Below are 21,190 nucleotides of genomic sequence, written 5' to 3'. Positions count from 1 at the left end.
AGCACTCACGTCTACTTCTGGATCCAAGCAGAAGGCGCGCCAAAACCCATTTTCTCTTCAATTCCGACCCATCCGGATGACTCAGCTAGCAATCGGATGATGACATCCCCCACTGCCGGTGACAACAGCAACCGGGAAAGGAGCATCACGCGGACACACATCACCCGAAGGCAGGTGTGGCAATAAGGGATGGGGGTACTGGGTGGCAACGCCCCCCGTCCCGATTGCCCGGGCACAAGTGCCTACTGTTGGGGAGGGGCAAGGGATTAGTCCCCCCCCAATGTTTAAGACAAACAGTTTAAGCTAGAGTTATTACAAGCTCATGTTGGTGCCTTGCTAAGGAAGGGTTGCAAGAACATGGGCGGAGGCAAAGATGTCCGAGCTCCAAGCTTGGCACTATCAACACAATCCAGTGGCAGCCGCGACAAATGAATGTTAGCATGCTTACACATACACTCATACAGTGGAAATGGCCCTCACGATTAACCTAGTAACACACAATATTCAAGGCCTGGGCCATCCCATCAAACGCAAAAGAATGCTTAACAGCATGCGAGACGCCCAGGGAGACATTTTCCTCCAGGAAACACACCTAGACAACATAGAATCTGGGACACTACAGCAGGTCTTGGTGGGGACGGCATTTCACTCTCCGCAGCCAGAGGAAACACACCCTCACAGAGAGAGGGTAGATATATTCTCGCACAAGGTCTGATACATCAACACTCAATCACAGTCCTCAACGTATATGCCCCCTCTTTCTCCAACATGTTTGCAACTTGCGCTCAATATTTGAGTAACATCGTACTCATCAGTGGGGACTTCAACATGACCCTTAACCCGGCGCTGGACCGGCAAGGCAGCATACCAGGCTGCTCTAGCACACTAAAGAAGCGGGCAGCGCCTCAATCATTAATGCAAGAACTGCGACTCATTGACATCTGGCGCATAATGCACAGACAAAAACAGGATTTCACTTTTTACTCACACCCCCACGACAGTTACTCCCGACTAGATTACTGGCTGATCCCTGCCAACTATAGATACCTAGTGGCCGACTGTGACATACTCCCGTCCACCCTCTCGGACCATGGGCCGGTTCACCTATGGATCAGCCTCCTGGGCGTAGCACGCAAACCCCTCTTGGAGACTAAACCTGAGGAGGCACTAATACCCCGACCAGGTAGGATAGCTAGTGGAAGACAGAGCGCTTTTGGGAGGAGAACTTAAACCAAAAATATACAACCCATAGATGCTAGGAGTCATTCAAGGCCTTTATGAGGGGACAATGCATCTCACGTTGGTCGCACAAATGCAAACCATGGGGAAAGGAAACCGCGTGCTTGACGACCGAACTTGCGGCTATTGAGAAAGCGCATATAAACTGCTTCTGCCACAATTGAAGAGGCTACGTGCTAAAATCGGCCAATTGAAAGCTGACAGAGCCCAAAAATCATACACAAGCTGGTCCCAAACTTACTTTATGGAAAACGACAAACCTCTTAGGCTTATAGCCCTGGCCCTGAAGCAAAGGCAGGTGGCACAAGTGATAGTCTCCATCAAAAATAAACAGGGGGAGATCCTGGCGGGGGACGACAATATTAATGCACAGTTCACAGAATTCTATAAAGAATTGTATACTGCACCAGACTCCTCCACAACCCATGAGATAGATCAATTTCTCAACTCCACACAGATCCCCAAAATACCCCCGGAACACACGGCCGCACTAGAGGCTCAAATCACGGCCGCTGAAATTTCAAACGCTATAATCACATTATCTGCCGGGAAAGCGGCTGGACCCGATGGGCTTGCAATCCACTTATAGAAAGCGCTAGAAGAGGGGATAGCACCACGGCTAGAAGTAGTATTTAAAGAGGCAGCAGCAAGCGGGAGACTTCCCCAATATATGCTTGGCGCAAATATAATAGTATTCCATAAGGCGGGAAGGGACCCGGAGCTGTGTGGCTCCTACAGGCCCATTTCGCTAATAAACGCAGATGCTAAAATCCTAGCTAAATGTCTCGCCAAACGCATCAAAAACATCCTACCAAGCATCATACACAAAGACCAAACCGGCTTCATCCGGAACAGGCAATCTAATGACAACATTAAAAGGCTTCTACATATAGTAGTGGGGGATAGAGAACCAGATGATCTCATACTAGCAATCAACACCAAAAAAGCTTTTGACAAGGTCCAATGGGAATTAATATTCAAAGTCCTTCCAGGATATGGCTTTCCCCCATACCTAGTGGGTTAATTAAACTGCTCTACACGGGCCCCACAGTGGCCATAGTAACTAACGGCATCACCTCCCCAACGTTTGAACTCCACTCAGGCACGCGACAAGGTGCCCGGTCTCGCCACTGCTGTACACCCTTTCCATCGAACCAATAGCGATAAAGCTACGAGCAGACAAGGGATGGAAGGGTATCGTACAAGGGGGGGGGGGAGGAACACCGGGTGTCCCTCTACACTGATGACATGTTCCTCTATGTCAGCAATGGGCCCACGGCTCTCCCGCACATCAGGGCACTCTTACTTGAGACAGGCCCAATGGCAGGGGACATTATAAACTGGATCAAGTCCGAGGTCATGCCACTGCGACCTGACATCCCGTGGGACCTGGGTGGAGTAGTGCCATTCCACCTCCAAACGCACCACAAAGTATTTGGGCATTAACATCAGCGCCTCATTAGAAAACATCAGATCTAAATTACCCCCAGAATATAGCCAGTATATTCCAAGACCTTAAAAGATGGGACATCTTAAATATTTCACTCACCGGGCGTATTAACGCCCTGAAGATGAACTTGTTCCCCAAGCTCACGTATGTGGCCATGATGATCCCCATCAGACCTACATCAGCATCTATGAAAGACCTAGATAAGGCTATATCCAAGTTCATATAGAAGGGGAAGAAAGCCAGAATCCGCTTATCGGTCCTGCAAGCCTCTAAGGCAAACGAAGGCCTGGCGGCACCCTCGCTCAAGGCTTATCAGCAAACGGCAGAGCTGTGCTGGCTCAAACGATGGTTGGATACAACCGACGATTCCAGCTGGAGAGCAATGGAAATCGCCCTAATGCAACCTCTCAACCCAACTGACATTATGGCCACTCCCCCAAATATGGTCCCGCACAATATTAAGAAACATCCTATACTCGGGCCAACATTAGCACAGTGGCATAAGCTCAGATCAGCGCAAGGGATTCAAACGCAGCACATACCACTATGGGCCAGCATCAGAGTAACATTGCACTTTTGCACGAAACACAAAATACACTGAAATCAGGACCACCTCTGGGCCCACACAAGAATCATGGACATATGCGAAGGGGGGAAACCGCAGGCGTTCCAAGACACGTGCGCAATACTAGGCCTGAACGAAGGTGACTGGTTAACATACCATTCAATCTGCGCCGCTATACTACGTCATGGGGCCAAACCACACCCGCTCACAGCTCCTGCCCCCTGTGAGACCGAGATGGGGCAACACATCGGAACCTACCCACACCTCCGCACCTTCTACCTAATGACTGTCCCGCAAAATCTGGATCGTATCCACACACTTGCACGCATCTGGTCATAGGATCTAGGTACCCATATCGAAGAAGCTGACCTCAGGGAATACTTCACGGACATACCGCTAGTCTTGATAAACCAGAGGAATAGGGAGGTGCAATACAAAATACTACCGAGACTGTATCGCACCCCCACCACATTACACCGGATGGGGATAATTCACTCAGACCAATGTTGGCGGGATTGTGGAGCCACAGGCACTTTCGGACATATACTTTAGCACTGCCCTAAGATCACCCCATACTGGAGGGAAGTCCACAATCAACTAAACGACATCGAAGGGGCCACAGTTGCATTTACACCTGAAGCGATGCTCCTCGGAGCATAGGCCAGTGGTCAGCATGAAGAGGGGCTAACACGCAAACTCAAACATAATTCTGTTCACTGCACGCAAGCTTCTCATCACCCATTGGAAAGCAAAAACTTCCCCGCCCTCGTCAGCACGAAAAGCTCTTTTAGCCAAAACTTGCAGATTGGAAACCGTGGCCCTTACGCGACACCAGACTCACAACCCCACAAGAGCTCAGAAATTTAGGGAATTAACAGAACCATACATCTAGAGAAATGAAGGGTGAATGAGGGAAACATTTGCATTGTGGGTAGGCATGGGCCAATGAAGGAAACACAGGCTAACAATATGTGGACTTTCATTCAGAGGCTCCTCGCCACAACACAGACAGATCGCCTGCCAACACCACATGGAAGCAACTCAGTTTGGGGTGGGTAAGGGGAGTAGTTGGGGAAAACTGTTAGCGAGTCTGCAGAGCCAGAGCATGGCAAGATCGACCCGGAAAGAGGGTGGAAGGAGTTGACCTCAGCAAGGTCATGGTGCAAAAAATGGAAAGACCCCAACAATCCCAAACTAGAATTGTCTATTAAGATCTCTTCTCATAACCATGCATGCACCAGTATTTGATTTCAATCGACTGTTATTCTGCCTAACAAATGCTAATAAAAAGATGTTACAAAAAAAAAAGAATGTTTGCATTCAACAATTATTTCGCATGCAGATTACTGTTGTGCAGCAGACGAAAAACACGTACCTATGTAAACGTGTATGTATATAGGTATGTGTTTTATTAAGTGTGAACTGAGCTACCAAGTAAGTAAACGCTGTACAAAAAGCAGTTAGAATTTAGACAGGGATGGGAGAACCAGAATAAAGGAAACCAATCAAGAAGGTTCATCCAATGTAGTCCGGCTTAGAGAACTCTCTGGAACTTGCATGCCTATGATTGAATCTGTTTTACATCCTTGCATAGTGGATCAAATAAGTACCATTTAGTAGGTAATAGTAACACTGGTTAGTTACAATGCAACGAACATAGCCTATAAAAAGTTAATTCTTCAGCCTGGTTGCAGTGGCACACACAACAAAAAACACTCCAATTAAACTAATATAGTTTGCTAAGATGGATTTCTAAATTTTGACCTGGTGGGCAGAGGTTTGGGAGACCACCGTAGTTTAGTGGACCTTGGGAACCTTCTTGACAAACCAGACAATTCTACGGTAGCTTGGCAGGTGGTCAGGACTAAGGGGGTCATTACGAGTTTGGAGGCAGCCATGGTGCTATTGGCACCATGGCTGCCTCCAAACTCTTGTCCGGGTTCCTTGAATGGGGACTTACCGGGTCATTCCAACCTTGGAGGACCCGGTAAGTCCCCATTCAAAATACCCATCCCCATTCCCATTCGAGCTCCCATAGGGCTCAATGGGAATGGGGAGGGAGCTAATAACGGGCCCGGAGGTAAAGAATCTGAAGATGGCCTCGAGCGGTGACCTAGATGGAACATTGCTTGTTAGCTAGTGGGCAAATGGCCTACAATGAGCTGGCTCGAACACTGAAGTGAGCACAGTTTTTTGGGGTGGGTGGTGGGGTGGGCGTTCCGATGAAACTGCTTTATCAATGTATCAAGAATGCCCAGCCTGACGACAGGGAATATTTAACAGCATGTGAATCTATGAAAGATCCATTACTGAAGAAAGTCCAATTACGGGATGTAACAAGGACACTGGCATTCATAAGGTCAGAATTCATGCTGGTCAAGCCCACATCTTATTTGGAGAATTCTTCCAGCTCACATTTCATGAAGGACTTAACCACAAGGGGTACTGCAACACCTTTTTAATCAAATATCTGTTCAATCATGAAGGTTCCTCGATCTGGAGGCAGGGAAAATGTCAGGCCTTCCTGGACAAGAGTGACATGGATCAGCACCAAGATGCTTGGCACAGGGACTGCTACTCTGGAAGATGGAGAAGCATGCCTCTGGGAACTGAGCAATATCCACAAGTGGGTCTTAAACAAAGCTCATTGGAGTGTGGTGGTGGGCCAAAGTGGTACTGTTCCAGCGACGAAAGTCACCTTTGCTCTACCACCAGAACCCTGTCAACATATCCAACATTGTCTGCAGGAATTCCTCCAACTGCTCCGAGTTGAAGAGCAGGTGGGAAAGGGTATATCCACAAGTCTAGATAGTGACACCGTGGATTCAGTGGCAGAAGTGGGAGTGGTGGTGACATCACTTTGAAGAGGGAAAAATGGCATTTGGAAGAAGGGTCACTTAGTGAACGGGACATCCTGCACTGTATATTCTTTTTATCCTTTTTCTCAGCTCCTACATAGAGCAGAGATGCCTACAGTACCTTTAACTTCTCAGTGGATCCTCAATTTTAATTATGGTCTGAAAGACTGATGGAGCTGGGAACTTTGTTGATGTATTTCTAGTCTTGTGGTGAGTGGTTAACCTCTTTGCCACTCACTCTCCAACAGCCATAGGGTGCATCAATTGGCAGAAAGCACAGTAATCAGTTTCATGTTCCAGGACCAAGCAAAATACACAGTGCTTATGTGGGTCTGATACTGACAAGGGTTTGCTGCAGGATTTGTAGGGTTTGCAAACTGGGGCTAAAAGGGGATGCATGACCCAAGCACAAATTGCTAGAAGCAGTGGCATTCCAAAGCAGAGTCCCAATGTGCAGAAAAAAAGGAACTGCGATAACCAAGTGCAGTCGGCTCCCTGTGTGGAATCATGGGAGCCAGTGAAGCAAAACTGATGCAGAGCCACACTCCATCCCCTAGAGACTGAAAATGTTTCCGAAACCCGGCTTGCATCTGGAGAATAGAATGCATTAGCTACAGTGTTGGAAAAAACAGTGGGATGTGAACTGTGGAGAATCGCCCAGTGGAATTTGTCAACAAATATGCAGACTTCTACCACCGGATCAGCCAACTTCTCACAATGCTTTTTATCTGTATGTTTCTAGAATGTTTCTCTCCCATGAAGCTAGCCTTGGCTGGTCTTACTTTGATAACCTATGCATCCCACTTCCCTATAGTGCAGGTTCTTTGTACCATATGATCTTTCAATATTCCTACATGAATGTGTGTTAAGTGGAGATACAAATTTTCTTCGCGTTTCTTGCTTTGACAAATGTTTCCAATAATGTGAGTCAGACTACACACTTGTTTACAATGTTTTTCATGGTTGCTCTCCTGGTGATCACATCCAAGAGAACTCTGCTTGGCGGCTTACCGTATCTGCATGACAAAACTTAATTTGAATCACTCATAAATTACAACTAGGCAATATTAGAACTCTGTTTGATCTCACTCGCATTTGTCAAGCAGCATCGCTTTACATTTTTTCTACATCTCAGGGAGCAGAATCCATGCAGTTCTTTCAAACAGCTTATCTAAGGAGAAGCAGGAAAGTTTGCACTTTCTTAAAGAACTTCTGTACATCTTGGTAAATAATTGGTTGCATAAATGATGCTAAATTCCCTCTCAGAAATGCACTGCGTCTCAAGCATGTTGAATGAGCAGCAGTCTACTTTGTCGCCTTTCCTTTCCGCTTGTATGCTCGGTCCCATTTTCTTTCTAATCTTGTCTCATCCTTAGTGCTGTGTCCTCTCATGGCTTATCAATTGTTTGGGTTTATATTTTTAAAATATAACATTCTCCAATACATTTTTATATGATGAATCTTCCCCTTTATAACTGGTGTCTTGTAAATTTTGATCAAATGGCTAATTAAATTATAAAGTGCTTCGATACTTCTGGAAGCTAGGTCTGCGCTCAATAAATAAAAATCAGTTGTTTGGAGACACATGGTTTGGGTGTGTGGGTGTGAGCTGTTTGAAGAGTGTGAGAGAAGTCTATCAGTAAAGGTGATCGCTGGTGTAGAGGAGGAACAAGGTTGCTGGATGGTGCCCTGCGAGGTCTGCCGAAAAGTTGAAACAAAACCTGCAGCGCATGAACTTTGAACAGAGCAAGGTGCTGAATGTCACTGACTGACATCTTCGCTTTAGGAGTGGAAAAAAAGAGGGCTGTGCGAGCAGGTGGCAAAGGCTAGGATTGGTGGTAGGACTAAAAAAAAAAAAAAAAAAGGCGAAAATGGCTTTGAGGTTCCACAATGGATCTAGTGTCTTCATGTAGTTCTGCATCTGAGGGGAAAGGCGCCCTGCTCTTCTTTCAAAGAACAAGTTACTCTCTTACCTGGTAACGTTCTTTCGATGGGATGGTCCGACAACGTATTCCATATCTATGGCAGTAATCACCACAGCTGTGCTGCTTTGGAAAATCTTCAGCGCCTGCGTCGATGACGTAGATACGCTGCCCTCGAGAACCTCCTCCGACGGCCGACGTCACTGGATTTTATTAGTAGGACGCATGACGCCCGTAGCCTCAGTTGTAGTTTTTTCCCAGAACGTGTGCCACCAGTCTTCTGCCAGTCTAACACACAGCCTTGCGGAAACGTAAGCTGCAATCGCATAAAAAATTCTGTAACGGGGAAGGTAGGGAGGGATCGATATGGAATACGTCATCAGACCATCCCATCGAAAGAACGTTACCAGGTGAGAGAGTAACTTGTTCTTCGAAGGGATTGGGTCCTCCGACATATTCCATATCTATGACAGACTCCCAAAGCAGTACCAATGCAAGGAGGTGGGAAAAGAATTTAGAAAACAGAAATTTAGCATGCCCAATCAAATTGCGGAGTAAAGGACCGCCTTGCCAAAGGCCAGATCTTGCCCCCGGATGGAATCGAGGGAGTAGTGACGTACAAAAGTATGTACCGAAGCCCAGGTGGCTGCATCACAGATGTTACGAATAGGAACACCCCTCTGCAGGGCAGCAGAGGCAGCCATACCCCTGGTTTAATGGGCCTGTAAGCCTACCGGTGGGTCCTTACCCGCCAAGCGGTAACACTCAGAGATAAACAAAATAATCCAGCGAGACAAAGTCTGTTTCGTCACAGCTTGTCCCAAACGCTTTCCAGCGTAACCAACGAAGAGCTGATCATCCACTCTGACCCGGGACATCCGTGAAATATAAAAGCTTAACGCTCTCCTAGGATCAAGCCTATGGAGCCTCTCCTCTTCCTTACCAGGATGCGGAGGAGGATAAAATGCCGGAAGAACAACCTTCTGGCCTAAATGAAATTCCGACACCACCTTCAGAAGAAAAGAAGGACGAACTCCAAGGATAACCCTGTCCTTATGAAACACAGTGAAGGGTGGCTTAACTGAAAGTGCCTGTAACTCACTCACTCTGCGAGCGGAAATGACCGCAACTAAAAATACAGTTTTAAGAGTCAACAGTCTCAAAGGGCATGAATGCAAAGGCTCAAACGGAGCACCCATCAGAAACTTGAGAACAAGGTTCAAATCCCAACCGGGCACCTGGAAAGATGACGGAGGGAACACATTAGTGAGCCCTTTCAGAAACTGAGAAGTTAAAGGAATTTTAAAATGGGAACACTCTTCAGACAAGCGCTTAAATATGGACAGCGCCCCCAGGTAACCTTTAATGGTACCCACTTGAAGGCCAAAGAAAGCAAAAAAGACAGAACCATGGGAATGTCACATGCAAAAGGATCCACATTCTTAACCCTGCACCAGTCGCAGAACTTATGCCAACGGCAACGGTACAGGGACTTAGTTGCGGGCCGTCTGGCCGAGAGCAACACCTCCATCACGTCTTCAGGGAGGTCCCAATCCTTTCAGAAACCAAGCGTGAAGGTTGAGGGATCTGACCTCTGGATGGAGAACCTGACCCCCCTTCCGTGATAGCAGATCATCTCGGTAGGGAAGACGACGTGGAGGGCAGATGGACAAGTCGAGCAGGTCCGGGTACCACGTCCTCCGGGCCCACGCCGGAGCAATGAGGATCATCCGGGAACCGAACCTCCGTAACCTCCGCATTATTTGCGGGATGACGGGGACTGGAGGAAACGCGTACAGCAGTGGGAATGACCACTCCACCACGAACGTGTCTCCTAAGGCTCCGTTTGGAGGAAATTCCCGCGAGCAGAACCTCTTGCACTTCCGGTTGACACTGGAGACGAAAAGATCCACTTCAGGGATCCTCCCACTCATGAGAGATCGCGCTCTGCCTGCTCAGAGCATCCGCCATCTCGTTTTCGTCTCCTGCCAGATGAACTGCTGAGATCGAAACTTCCTGCTGGATTGCCCAGAACCAGAGCTGCATCGCCTCCCTGCACAGAGGAAGTGACCCTGCCCCCCGCCCCACTTTTTGTTGAGGTAGTGCATGGCCACTGTGTTGGCCGTCAGGATCAGGACAATATTTCCTCGCACAGTCGGCACAAAAGCCTTCAGGGCTAGCCTGACGGCCCTCAGCTCCAACAGATTGATATTGAGTCTGGACTCTGACGGAGACCGCCGCTGACAACTCGTTGACATGAGCTTGCCATCCCGTGAGGGATGCGTCCGTCACAATCATCACTCCGGCCAGGGCATCCAAAATGGAGCCCCCCTCATCAGATTGCCTTCGTCGGCCCACCACAGAAGGTCCTGGGCGACCGAGGACAGCACCTGAACAGGGTCCGACATCCTGCCGGAGGACTGAGACCACTGGAGCTTGAGTGCCCATTGCAAAGATCTCATCCGCAACCTGGCCTCTGGCACCAGAAGAATGCAGGATGCCATGAGGCCGAGCAGTCTCAAGAACTCGAACGCTGGGAGACAAGTTGAAACTTGTGCACCATCTGCTGAATGTGATGAGCCCTCACCTGGGGAGGAAAACACTGCCCCAGGGATGTGTCAGGGACGTGTCAAGCACTGCTCCGATGTACTGGAGCCTCTGAGTTGGTGTCAAATGGGACTTCTTTAAGTTGAGGGAGAAGTCCAGCTTGTGGAGGGAGTGGCAGGTGGCCGACAGATGATCCAGGACCTGCTCGGGAGAGCGTGCCCTGATCAACCAATCGTCCAGGTAGGGGTAGACGTGAATCCCCCTTTTCCTGAGGTGCGCTGCCACCACTACCATGTGCTTGGTGAAGACCCTCGGGGCGGAGGTCAATCCGGACGGCAGGACCCGAAACTGAAAGTGCGATTCGCCAACCGCAAACCTCAGGTACTTCTTGTGCTTTGGATGGATCGGCACATGAAAATAAGCGTCCTTGAGGTCGAGAGACACCAACCAGTCCTGAAGTTGAAGGGCCTGGAGGACTTGAGAGTAACCATCTTGAACTTGTCCTTCCTGAGGGGTTTGTTCAAACCGCGTAAGTCTATGATGGGTCTCAATCCCCCGTCTTTCTTGGAAATCAAAAAAAGGGGAATACCATCCCTTGTTCCTCTCCACTACAGGCACCAGTTCTATGGCGCCTTTCTCCAGCAGGGATTGAATTTCCTGCGCAAGGAGCGGATCCGGACTCTTCAAAGAGAGATTCCCCGGTGGATTGTCTTGAGGCCTCTGCCAGAAAGGAAGACCGTAGCCGTGGGTTATGATCTCCAGAACCCACACATCTGAAGTAATGGCGCGCCACTCTGCAAGATGCTGCGCCAGCCTTCCCCCCCAACCGGCGAACCATGGAACATGGCCTCATGACTGAGCTGAAGCGGCTGCGGCGTTGCCTGATGGCAAAGAGGCAACAGCCCGAGCGGCCTTGGCACCTCGAGTACTTTGTTTTCCACCTCTGGCCCTCCTACGGTCGCCCCTTTGACTGGCAGCTCCTCTCACTTTACCAAAGGATGAGTAATAACGAAAGGAACCTCCCCTCCATTGCTGTCCACTAGGATGAAAAGGCAGAGTTTGTCGAACTGCAAAGCCCAACGACTTCGCTGCAGCCTTTGAGGTCTGCAACCTCTCAAGGCTCTTGTCAGCCTTGCTGCCAAAAAGATGTTCCCCTTCAAAGGGCATATTGAGGAGCCGGGCCTGCACATCAGGCGCAAACCCTGACTTCCGCAACCACGCAAACCTGCGTATTACGGTGCTCGCCGCCATGGACCAGCTGACGCAATCTGCCATGTCCAAACCCTACTGAATGGCCTTAAACATGGCATCCTTGCCATCCTGAACCATGGCAAGGAAACCATCCCGTTCATCTCCTTCGGGAATATGTTCAGCCGCCAAGGAAACAGTTCCACAGAGTGTGCGTGAAACGTGACGAGGCACATATGGAGTTGGCCGCCTTAAGCGCCATACCCCTGCAGAAAACACTTTCTTCACTCAGCCGTCAAAAGGCTATCAGGAGGGATAGTAGGGTACGACGCCTGCTTTGCCGAGTCCGTAGCCGCCTGCACCACAAAACTCTCCAGAGTAGGGTGCTTGGACAAGTAGCAGGGGTCGCTACTGGCAGGGCGATATTTTCGCGGCAAAGACTTGCCCACTGCCGGGAGACTCTCTGGAGCAGTCCAAGCCGCCGCCGCCCCCCTCCTCTGTAGAGCCATATGAAACGGCAGTACCGGGTCAGTTGGTGGACCAAGGTCGAGGATATCTGTAAGATCATCCTGAACAAACTCCCCCGGGGGAGCAGACCATCCCAAGTACTCGGTGACCCTTGACATAAGGCGCTGGTACAAGGAGTCGGCATGAGTGCCAGGCTCAGGCCTACAAAACTCCACCTCCGGAGAGGTGTCCAGCCCACTAGCATCATGCAGGGACTGCCTCAGGTCCTCAAATTGGCTATGGCCCAAGAGAATCTCGTCTGCCACTGTGTCAGGCACCATGCCATCATCAGAGCCCTCATCCACCTCTGAAATAAACTCCAGATGGTGGTAAGAAGGCACAGAACGTGAACCAATGCCATGCTGGACCTTGGCCAGAGCCTTTCTTGGGAGTTCCACCAAGCCACGGGGTACCCCCGTTAACACAACCTCGAAAGGTGTCGAGTGAATCGGCAGCATCGACGGTGTCCTTGAGGCCGGGGCCCGAGCGTGTCCTTCGACGGCCGGGACGCCGATGGCGTCGACGACTTCTTGGAAGGCAGGCCCATGAAAGAGTCCATCGACGACCTGGGCGCCACCGGCGTCAACGTCTTCCGTGAAGACACCACAGGTTCACACGGTCTCGAGCGCGTCGAGAACCTGGACCGGGCATGACGAGAACGATTCCCCTTGTCCGAGCGGGACCTCTCCCGTGAATCGTGATGACCACCCTAGCCCGAAGGCATGCGAGCGGTGTCTCTCGGCTGATCACGACCGACCCCACTCGCAGGCGCGGATGGGCCTGTGCCCTGCGATTCGAGAATCGCCAACATTTTCTTCCCGAAGGAAGCCCATTCCTCCGGCATTGCATGCTTGGTGGGGTAAGCGACCCGCCGACAGGCGGAGTCCTCGGATGAGGACGGGGAAGGTGACCGATGACGGCGCTTCCGGGAGTGCCTCGAAGAGGCAGAGGAGTGACGAGACCGACTGCAGGACCGAGACCCACTGGACTTCCGACGACGACGCGGAGAGTCGTCCCTCGAGTCGTCTGTGGAAAAGCCCCGCAGACCTCGACTTCCGGGGCTTCGACACCTTACCTACCGATAACTTCTTGTGCTCCCGCAAGGCTTTAGACGTGAGTGACTGGCAGTCGACACATTCATCCGTGTCATGGGCCTGTCCGAGGCACCAGAGGCAGGTGTCATGCTAGTCTGTAACCGACATCTTGGACCCACAGTCCCCGCACTTCTTAAAGCCTGGATGCGGTGTGGAAGACTAGGTAGACATCTTCACGAAGAAGTACTTCACAAACACCAAACAGGTTCGAAGAACCGAGAAACAGAAACTCCAAAGAGTCGAGGCGCGCCAAGATTCCCGAAGCGAACACGTTCGCGGAAAAAACAGAACGGAGGCTACGGGCGTCGTGCGTCCTACTTATAACATCCAGTGACGTCAGCCGTCGGAGGAGGTCCTCGAGGGCGGCATATCGACGTCATTGACGCAGGAGCCGAAGATTTTCCGAAGCAGCACAGCTGTGGTGATTACTATCATAGATATGGAATACGGAGGACCCAAACCCCTCGAAAAGGTATATACAAAAGCCTCACTTCCACACACCAATTTATCTTTTTATGATATGATATTTTACACTTAATGTTATTTTTTTCACCTATTTTTCTGTTAACACACTAGGAGACCTGACAATTTAATTTTAGCTCTTAATCCTAGCCCTAGGGTCGGAATGCTGCCTTAGTTTCTAGCGCGCCCTTCGCGCGAGTCACGTGTCGTATTTATGCACGTTGCCTTGGCAACGCGCCGATGCGAGGACGGCAGTCTGTTGCTTGCAGACCTTGAGAGAACTGCTCCGCTCCCGCTTTCCATACGGTGAGCCCATTTTACTCTTCCTAGCTCTGTTTAAGCACGGATGTCATTTACTGACACTAATAGGTTTTTTTCATGCTTAGAGCCATTGCGTTGCAGGCTTACAAACTGCGCTGATTTATTACGGACAGTGCATTTGGTCACCATCTGTTAAGTCTCACTTTAGTTTGCCACGTGTTACCTGATATCCACCTGCCCCAGGTAATTCATTACTTCTTGGCACCATACTTATGGTTATATACACACATACTGTTGGGCTATAGCGATTGATGAGTCATTTTCGCTTTCTCTTTTCGTTTTCTTCTGCCGCACTCTTCTGCTACTGCAACCACAAATTGTTGGTATGTTTTTTATTCTTAGTTTGATTGTATGTACTTCACTACTATAATTTCTTACAATTGTTTCCTCGGAATTGTTTTTCCTGCATTGCTAACTTAATACATGTTTTGGTATGAATCATGATTAGACTGGCCCTGATGAAGGATTTTTGTTTCCGAAATGCATTGGCATAACTTGGTCTGATTGACTAGTCAATTGTGGCAAACTCTTCCTAACTAAGAAATTATTAGTGACTACTCATTTTTTTGATATCATTGTTGAAGATAAATATAATTTTGAAAAAATAACGGATTCTTCGAATTTTTTTGAGACTTGAAACAGAGATTCAATTCGAAATAGCACAAATCTTGGAAATTACCACTACCCAGTGTGGAAGCTGGACCCAGATTTCTCTTCCCATTGGACACTCTTGCGGGATCACTAGAGATCAGTAACCCCGACTAACCCCCAACTGGCTGGTCATGATGGCCTTTCTCTCGGGGAATAATCTAGGTGGGTCCTAACCCAGGCCCAGGTCCCACAATACAATTAATATAGGACATGCCTACACGTGACAATCAAAGCTGCAGAGGTGTGTAAGACAAGAGGGAAGGGTAGAGAACTAGGCAGCCCTGAGGTGGGGGATGTGCGGCAGAGATATATGGTACAGAAAGACCAGAATCATGTTAACTAAAAAGCGCATATCAATTAGCCTTGTTAATATCAGGTTTCCGGAATCTTTTACAGAAAACACCACGGCAGACAGCACTTGATGTAGACTTTCATGCACCAAAGTATACTTTAAAATGACGTTTCCCCAGATGTAGCTGGTTGAGGAGAGGGTTTATTTTGGAGCACCTTGGGCAGGATCTCTTGATGTATAGATGACACACATTTAGATTCAGGTATTTCTTTGCTAACAGTCTTAATAACTATGATGCAAGAGGCACATTCCCTCGTGTCAAAACGTTATCAATTTACTTGTTAAGAAATCTTCACCTTTGTTTATTCCATGCCATTTTCTAAGGCTCCAAATAAATCAGCTCTAACTGCATTGTTAAATAGCGTGTACATTAGGACACCGACTAATCGTGACACACGAATATCAAAGTAAGTGTCAGATGCACCAGATGAGACGTGGCACCACTTTGGACTGGGTGTGGAAAGGCAGGGCCAAACCAAATGCAGACCTATCCTTATATTTTACCATGGGCTTAAAAGATGAGGTCTTACAGGCGGTGCAGCTAGACATTATGTAGGATTCGAAAATCTTATGGTGGATCTGAAAGTAAATAATTTGACAATTAGTGCAATTCTATCCCAAAAAAAAAAATAAGCCAAATCCTACATCTCAACTTTCTTTGAAAATGTTGCTTTGAGTCAGCATCCTGTTTTACGAGTCACTTTGTTAAATTAGACCAAGCATGGGGAATAGTGTGCAGTCAGTCCCCTTGCTTGGGAAATTGTGATATCCCCAAAGACCATCTGAAGAATTCAGAGGCAATACATGACTTTGGTTCACTGCATTCCAAACGGCCACGGTGAAGTATGAATCAACTCAGTCAAATGTAGATTAGTTGGTGTTGTCGATCAATGGAGCAAAATCAGTACGCTTATTTAACAAGACCTTGCTGCAGGGCCAGGGCTGTCAGCCAGCGCGAAATTCCCAGCAGTTTCCAGAGGTTATTTAGAATTACCCAGCTTGATTAATTGCTGTGCCCAACGGGAAACGCCAACGGGAGAATTAAACACAAATGCAGTGGCAGTGCTGGAAATGGGGAGGCAGGGCACGGGCAGTGTTGGTAATGCTAACACTATGTGTAATGTTCCATTCCGGGATATCTTGAACATGAGCACATGGCATGGCGCGGCCCATCTGGATTAGTATCTGTTGATACATGTGCGTGTCACGCATTATACCACTGAAGTGTTGTCAGTCAATGAAACACAGTTGTTTGCACTTTAGAAGGCTTGATCTTTTCGCCAAAGGGCACTTCACATGCGAGCGGACCTCACACAGCCTAACACACAACAACTGTAGCAGGGAAAAGAAGAAAGAGGCCGCGCATCCGTTTTTTTTTTCAAGTAAATAGAAACCGTACATTATAAAGCAACAGTTTGAAAGGGAATTCTATGCTGTTTAATAAAATCCCAACGTTATATTGAACAGGGGATTCCTTATATTCTCAAACCATCGGTGATACTGGGAGGAAAAACCTGGGCAATTTCCTAACCATTGGGCTGACCTGTCCAATACAAAATAAAACACATTTATACCTGTGAACACCTAGAAACTGCATATTCACAACGTGTGTGTCTGCACTCAAATTAGGAAGCAAGCCCTGGAAGTAAACATACAGAAAGCACAAATTGTGGAGGCATGAAGTGTCCTTTTTACTCAATTTTCACAATCCACGGAAAGCAGCTCAAACGATAAAAGGGTGTCGCTATGTAGCTTTTTAGTTAAGGATACTTAATAGGGGCGCCCATTTTGCTGGGATATTTAAGGACAGCTTGCAACATTTTCAAGGACATATGTAAACTCTCATGTAAACCGCTAGCAAGGAATATGCACAAATGTAAACATTTGCAGTGTGACCAAGTCCTCCCCTGCATGACCTTGAGGTGTTAGTGGTGCTGACCATGGGATCCAGGTAACACCACCGGCTCGATAACACAAGGCATGGAACGGTGTGCGGTGGACCACAAGTCAACCATATCACCCCACGGTCAGAAGGCAGGACTCATCACAAAGGTACGTAGCATCCTGCCCTTAGTGGACACTGCATTAATGTAATTAAGTACTTTACAGGACTTTTAAGGAAGTCCTCGGGGTTAGAAAGTACTTAAATGTCAATTTGGGCAAATTGCATTGCAACTAGAATGTTAATACAGCTCACTGGTTGCAAATCAAAGAAAACAATTTGTGTAGTGGCTGCCGCCAAACCAATGCCAGCTCTGCTGGTCTGGTGTAAACCTCCTGCATGTGTCAGACTTGCAGTACATCTAAGGTGTTGGTCCGATGGAGTCGGAATCTGAAATAAATCATCAACTAGCAAACATCCAATGACGTACTAGTAAAATAAATAATTCACATATGCAAACACTCAAAGGCAGCACGGGCCAAGGTGAGGGGGCTGGCCAAATTAAATAGAGCCCAAATGAGCATATGTGTCCGGGTGTTCTGAGAAGAAGGCGAGGCTGGAGAAAGGCTAGAGGGGAAAGACAGAGCAAAGGAGCTGGTGGAGAGAGTAAGCGCTAAGCAAGAGGAGATGACAAAGGCAAAAAAGACAGTGGATAAATGAAGAGCTAATGAGGAGGAGCGACAGGAGGAGCAAATGAGGTGGTATAGCCAGTAAGAGCTAAGGCGGAAGAGATGACAGGAGTACCAAAAGAGGTGATGGAACAAGTAAGACCTAAGGAGGTGGATGAGAAAGGAGTCAAAAAGAGGTGGTGGAAAGATTTGCAGCTGAGGAAGAGGTTGTGGAAGTAAATATAAAAGAGGAGATGGGGAAGAATTCAGGGGAGGTGCTAACCAAGAAAGGAGGAGGTGGGACTATCCAGATCAGTGGAGAAGGTGACGAGAGTAGGCACTGGAGCTAAAGAGACGGCTGGGGAAGAACAGAAGAGGCTAGAGGAGAACAGAGAGGGTAACGCATGCCTTATGCCTAGGAGATATAGGAGTGAGGTAGGAGGAGGTATGAGCATGTACTGGGGAATCAAGACGGTCCAGCAGAGTTTCATAGGTCAGAGTGTAGGAAAGGAGATGTAGGAGAGGGCCCCTTAAGTATGAGCTGATGTCAGGGAACGGAGGAGGAGATTGGAAGGCCCTAGGATCAGGATCATCTGGTCAGGAAAATCCCAAGCACCTCCCCTCCAAGCATCCTCCATCACCCCAGGTTACTTCTAGATTCAGGCTCAGACTTCCCTATAGGGCAATAGGGCAATGGCCGAACCAAAAGCTAGTGTGGACCCGTTTTTCTGTCTTGCAAATTATGGGCCAGTTTGACAAGTTACTTCACTATGCAGCTAGTAGTTTTGACCATTGTTGCTAAAAATATATTTCTTACAAATGCACAATTAGCATTACATTTTATCAAAAACCTCCCCCTTGGGTACTACTCAAACGGTCGGTCTGCCACAAAAGGAATGAATTGCTATTTGCAACTTTGGGCCACTTTTTCATTGGTGCCCGAGACAATTTTATGCCCCAGTCCCACTCTGTCCAGGTTGGCCACTGCCTCTCTATCTCAGAATATGATAGGCCGACCATTTGGTTGGCAAGACATTAGGAACCTCATGGCAAGCCTAAGGTTTTTCGCGATTTCTTGCATTGCCCATGACCCAGCCTAACTCAGTGACCCCGAGGATGAGCCTTACCCATGAACCCACATTTCTACATCAACAGTGATCTGTGCTTAGGAGAACTTTGGGGTTGTACCAATAGACTGAGTGACATTGGGGAGAGAAATGGAGAGACATTTAAAAAGATACTCCTTTTTGGTTAGCCTTAGAAAGACTAGTCATCCTGACTATTGTTTGAAACATTTTGTGTTTTATGTATTTGCGATCCAGTCTACGAAAGGAAGAGAGACTAGAAACTGATGAGGGCGTGATTAATGACAGGGATAAGATATCACACTTAAATTTCTTTTGTACTTTAGTTATCAGACCTTCCAATAACGCTTTGTGTATGAAACCCTGAAATAACCTTATTGTTAAATCTATAAACAGTTTTGGTCTTGTCTTATTTCCCAGAAGTACATGCTCAAAGCAGAAAAATACTAACATTTGATCTCTCGTTATGGTGGGACCCTCTCAAGCAGGACAGTGTTATTGCCACATTGTACTAAGCGTGGCCTTCTTTATACACTACCTGAATTCATAAATACTGAACTACTGAAGCTTTGGCCATGCCACCAGCCCACACGTATCCTGGGCAACATTGGCCTTCCCTTGACATCTTTAAACCTTGTGTAGGAGCTGTGGTACCCACTTTTAACATCAATATTTAATCTTTTTGGAAGACTGGGAGATCTTGCAATTAGTCAGATGCAAGCATTACTTTCAATCTATTAAATGGGGGACAGGTCCTACCATAATATTATCGCACTATGTCACTGCTCGATAGTGCTGCAAACCTTTCAGAAGGTAATTCTTAATACAATATTGGAATGGCTCTCTATGTCTGAAGTGATCGTTGACACTCAGTATGGCTTAAGGAAGGTTCTGGGCACAGTTGTACAGTGCTTGAAACTTCACCTAACAGTCTCAAAGCATGCCAGGAAAAAGTATGTCCTGGCCTGTACGACCAGCCCACTACTTTGGATTGTTTAGACATGCCCAAGCTGTTGGATACACTTATAAATTGGGACAATCATACTTAAACATACATCTTGTACATACATGTGACCCAAAGGGCACCATTACACTATGATGGAATTACAGAACGACAATGTAGCCCGAGTAAAGTATGGGCGAAGAGGTGAAATGCGTTCGTCCCTTGAAGTTCGATCAGAGGGGTCAGACAGAGTTGCGTATTGTTGTCATTGCCCTTTCAGTATATACCAACTTACTGGCATCAAAACTGGAGGCTGCCACCCCTGAAAGCCACTCTATTCTTCTTTACGCTGACTTTACTGTGTTATTGGCAAGAAACTTATAGCCCTATGGAAATTGAGCACCACCTTTACATAGTATCTCTTGGAGAAAGACCTCCATATTAATGTGTCCAAGCCCTTCACTGTGCACTCGGGAAAGCTCCCCCACCAGTATAGCACTCCAGACTGAGGATGTGTGGCTAGATAAGTGTGTCCAATATGATTACTTGGGCATCAGATTTTCTCACAAACTTGAATGGCATCTCGAGACAAGCAATTTGTATATAACAGTTTATCAGTGCAATATTGAGATGTTATAGCAACCCAATAAGAAAACCTGTTGGCATAATCTCAATGTTTTACACTGCAAAGTTTTATGACGCAGCAGTGTGGAGTTTCACACCAATCAATAGTCAAAAAGGTGTTTTCCATAACCTGTAGAAACGTTTGTAAGATCCCTTGTTCAATTTACGCCTATTATATACATAAAGAATTGAATTTACAACATATCTCCAGATGCAAAATCTTTAGAATTGCGAGTCTCTGGATCGAACAGTCCTCCTGCGGCACTAGAAACACTAATTTCAAGTAACTTACTGCAGTGCAAGCATATACGATTAACAACTTGGCTGCACTATGTGAAAAGAAATGTAATAATATTGCAATTTTCTTTAAGGGTCTGTAATCCAGATACAAAACCTACAAGTGGTAAAACGTATAAAAACGTATACGGGAAACGTGGCAACATACTAAAATTACAGCTAAAGACTGTCTGCTTATTATTCCAGCCTAAATTATTTGGTTCTATATAGATCATATTACTAGAAGAGCTCAACTGATCTCAGTGGCCTGGGGCAGCACTAAGCGAAATCTGGAGCTGCTCGCCATGATCATTCCCGAGATACGGGGCCCGGTATCCTGAGTGCTGGGCTGCTGGAAGAATCACGAGGAAGCAGCTTTCACGCGGCCTCCAGGCAAGTCCCTGGGTGGGCTGCAGGCCCAACAGAGTAATCAGTGTTCCAATCAGGGACCGTAAAATTGGTGGAAAAGTTGCCGGAGGTACCACCTTGACTAAGAGTGCTAGCCCAGATTGTCTCTGGCTCTCTGGTGGCCATCAGAGGTGGGCAGGGACAGAGG

General features: G+C 47.5%; 1 protein-coding gene across 9 annotated transcripts in view; it reads right to left on the bottom strand.

The window, feature by feature from the left end:
- FAM227B (family with sequence similarity 227 member B) overlaps positions 1-21,190 on the bottom strand; it is a 1,598,354-nt gene that overhangs the window by 1,000,137 nt on the left and 577,027 nt on the right. The window lies entirely within an intron of this gene.

This window comes from Ambystoma mexicanum, chromosome 11 (assembly GCF_040938575.1).
Source record: "Ambystoma mexicanum isolate Mex_15411 chromosome 11, UKY_AmexF1_1, whole genome shotgun sequence".
Taxonomy (NCBI): domain Eukaryota; kingdom Metazoa; phylum Chordata; class Amphibia; order Caudata; family Ambystomatidae; genus Ambystoma; species Ambystoma mexicanum.
Note: the sequence above shows the minus strand (reverse complement) of the source record. Positions and strands in the feature narration are given on the sequence as shown.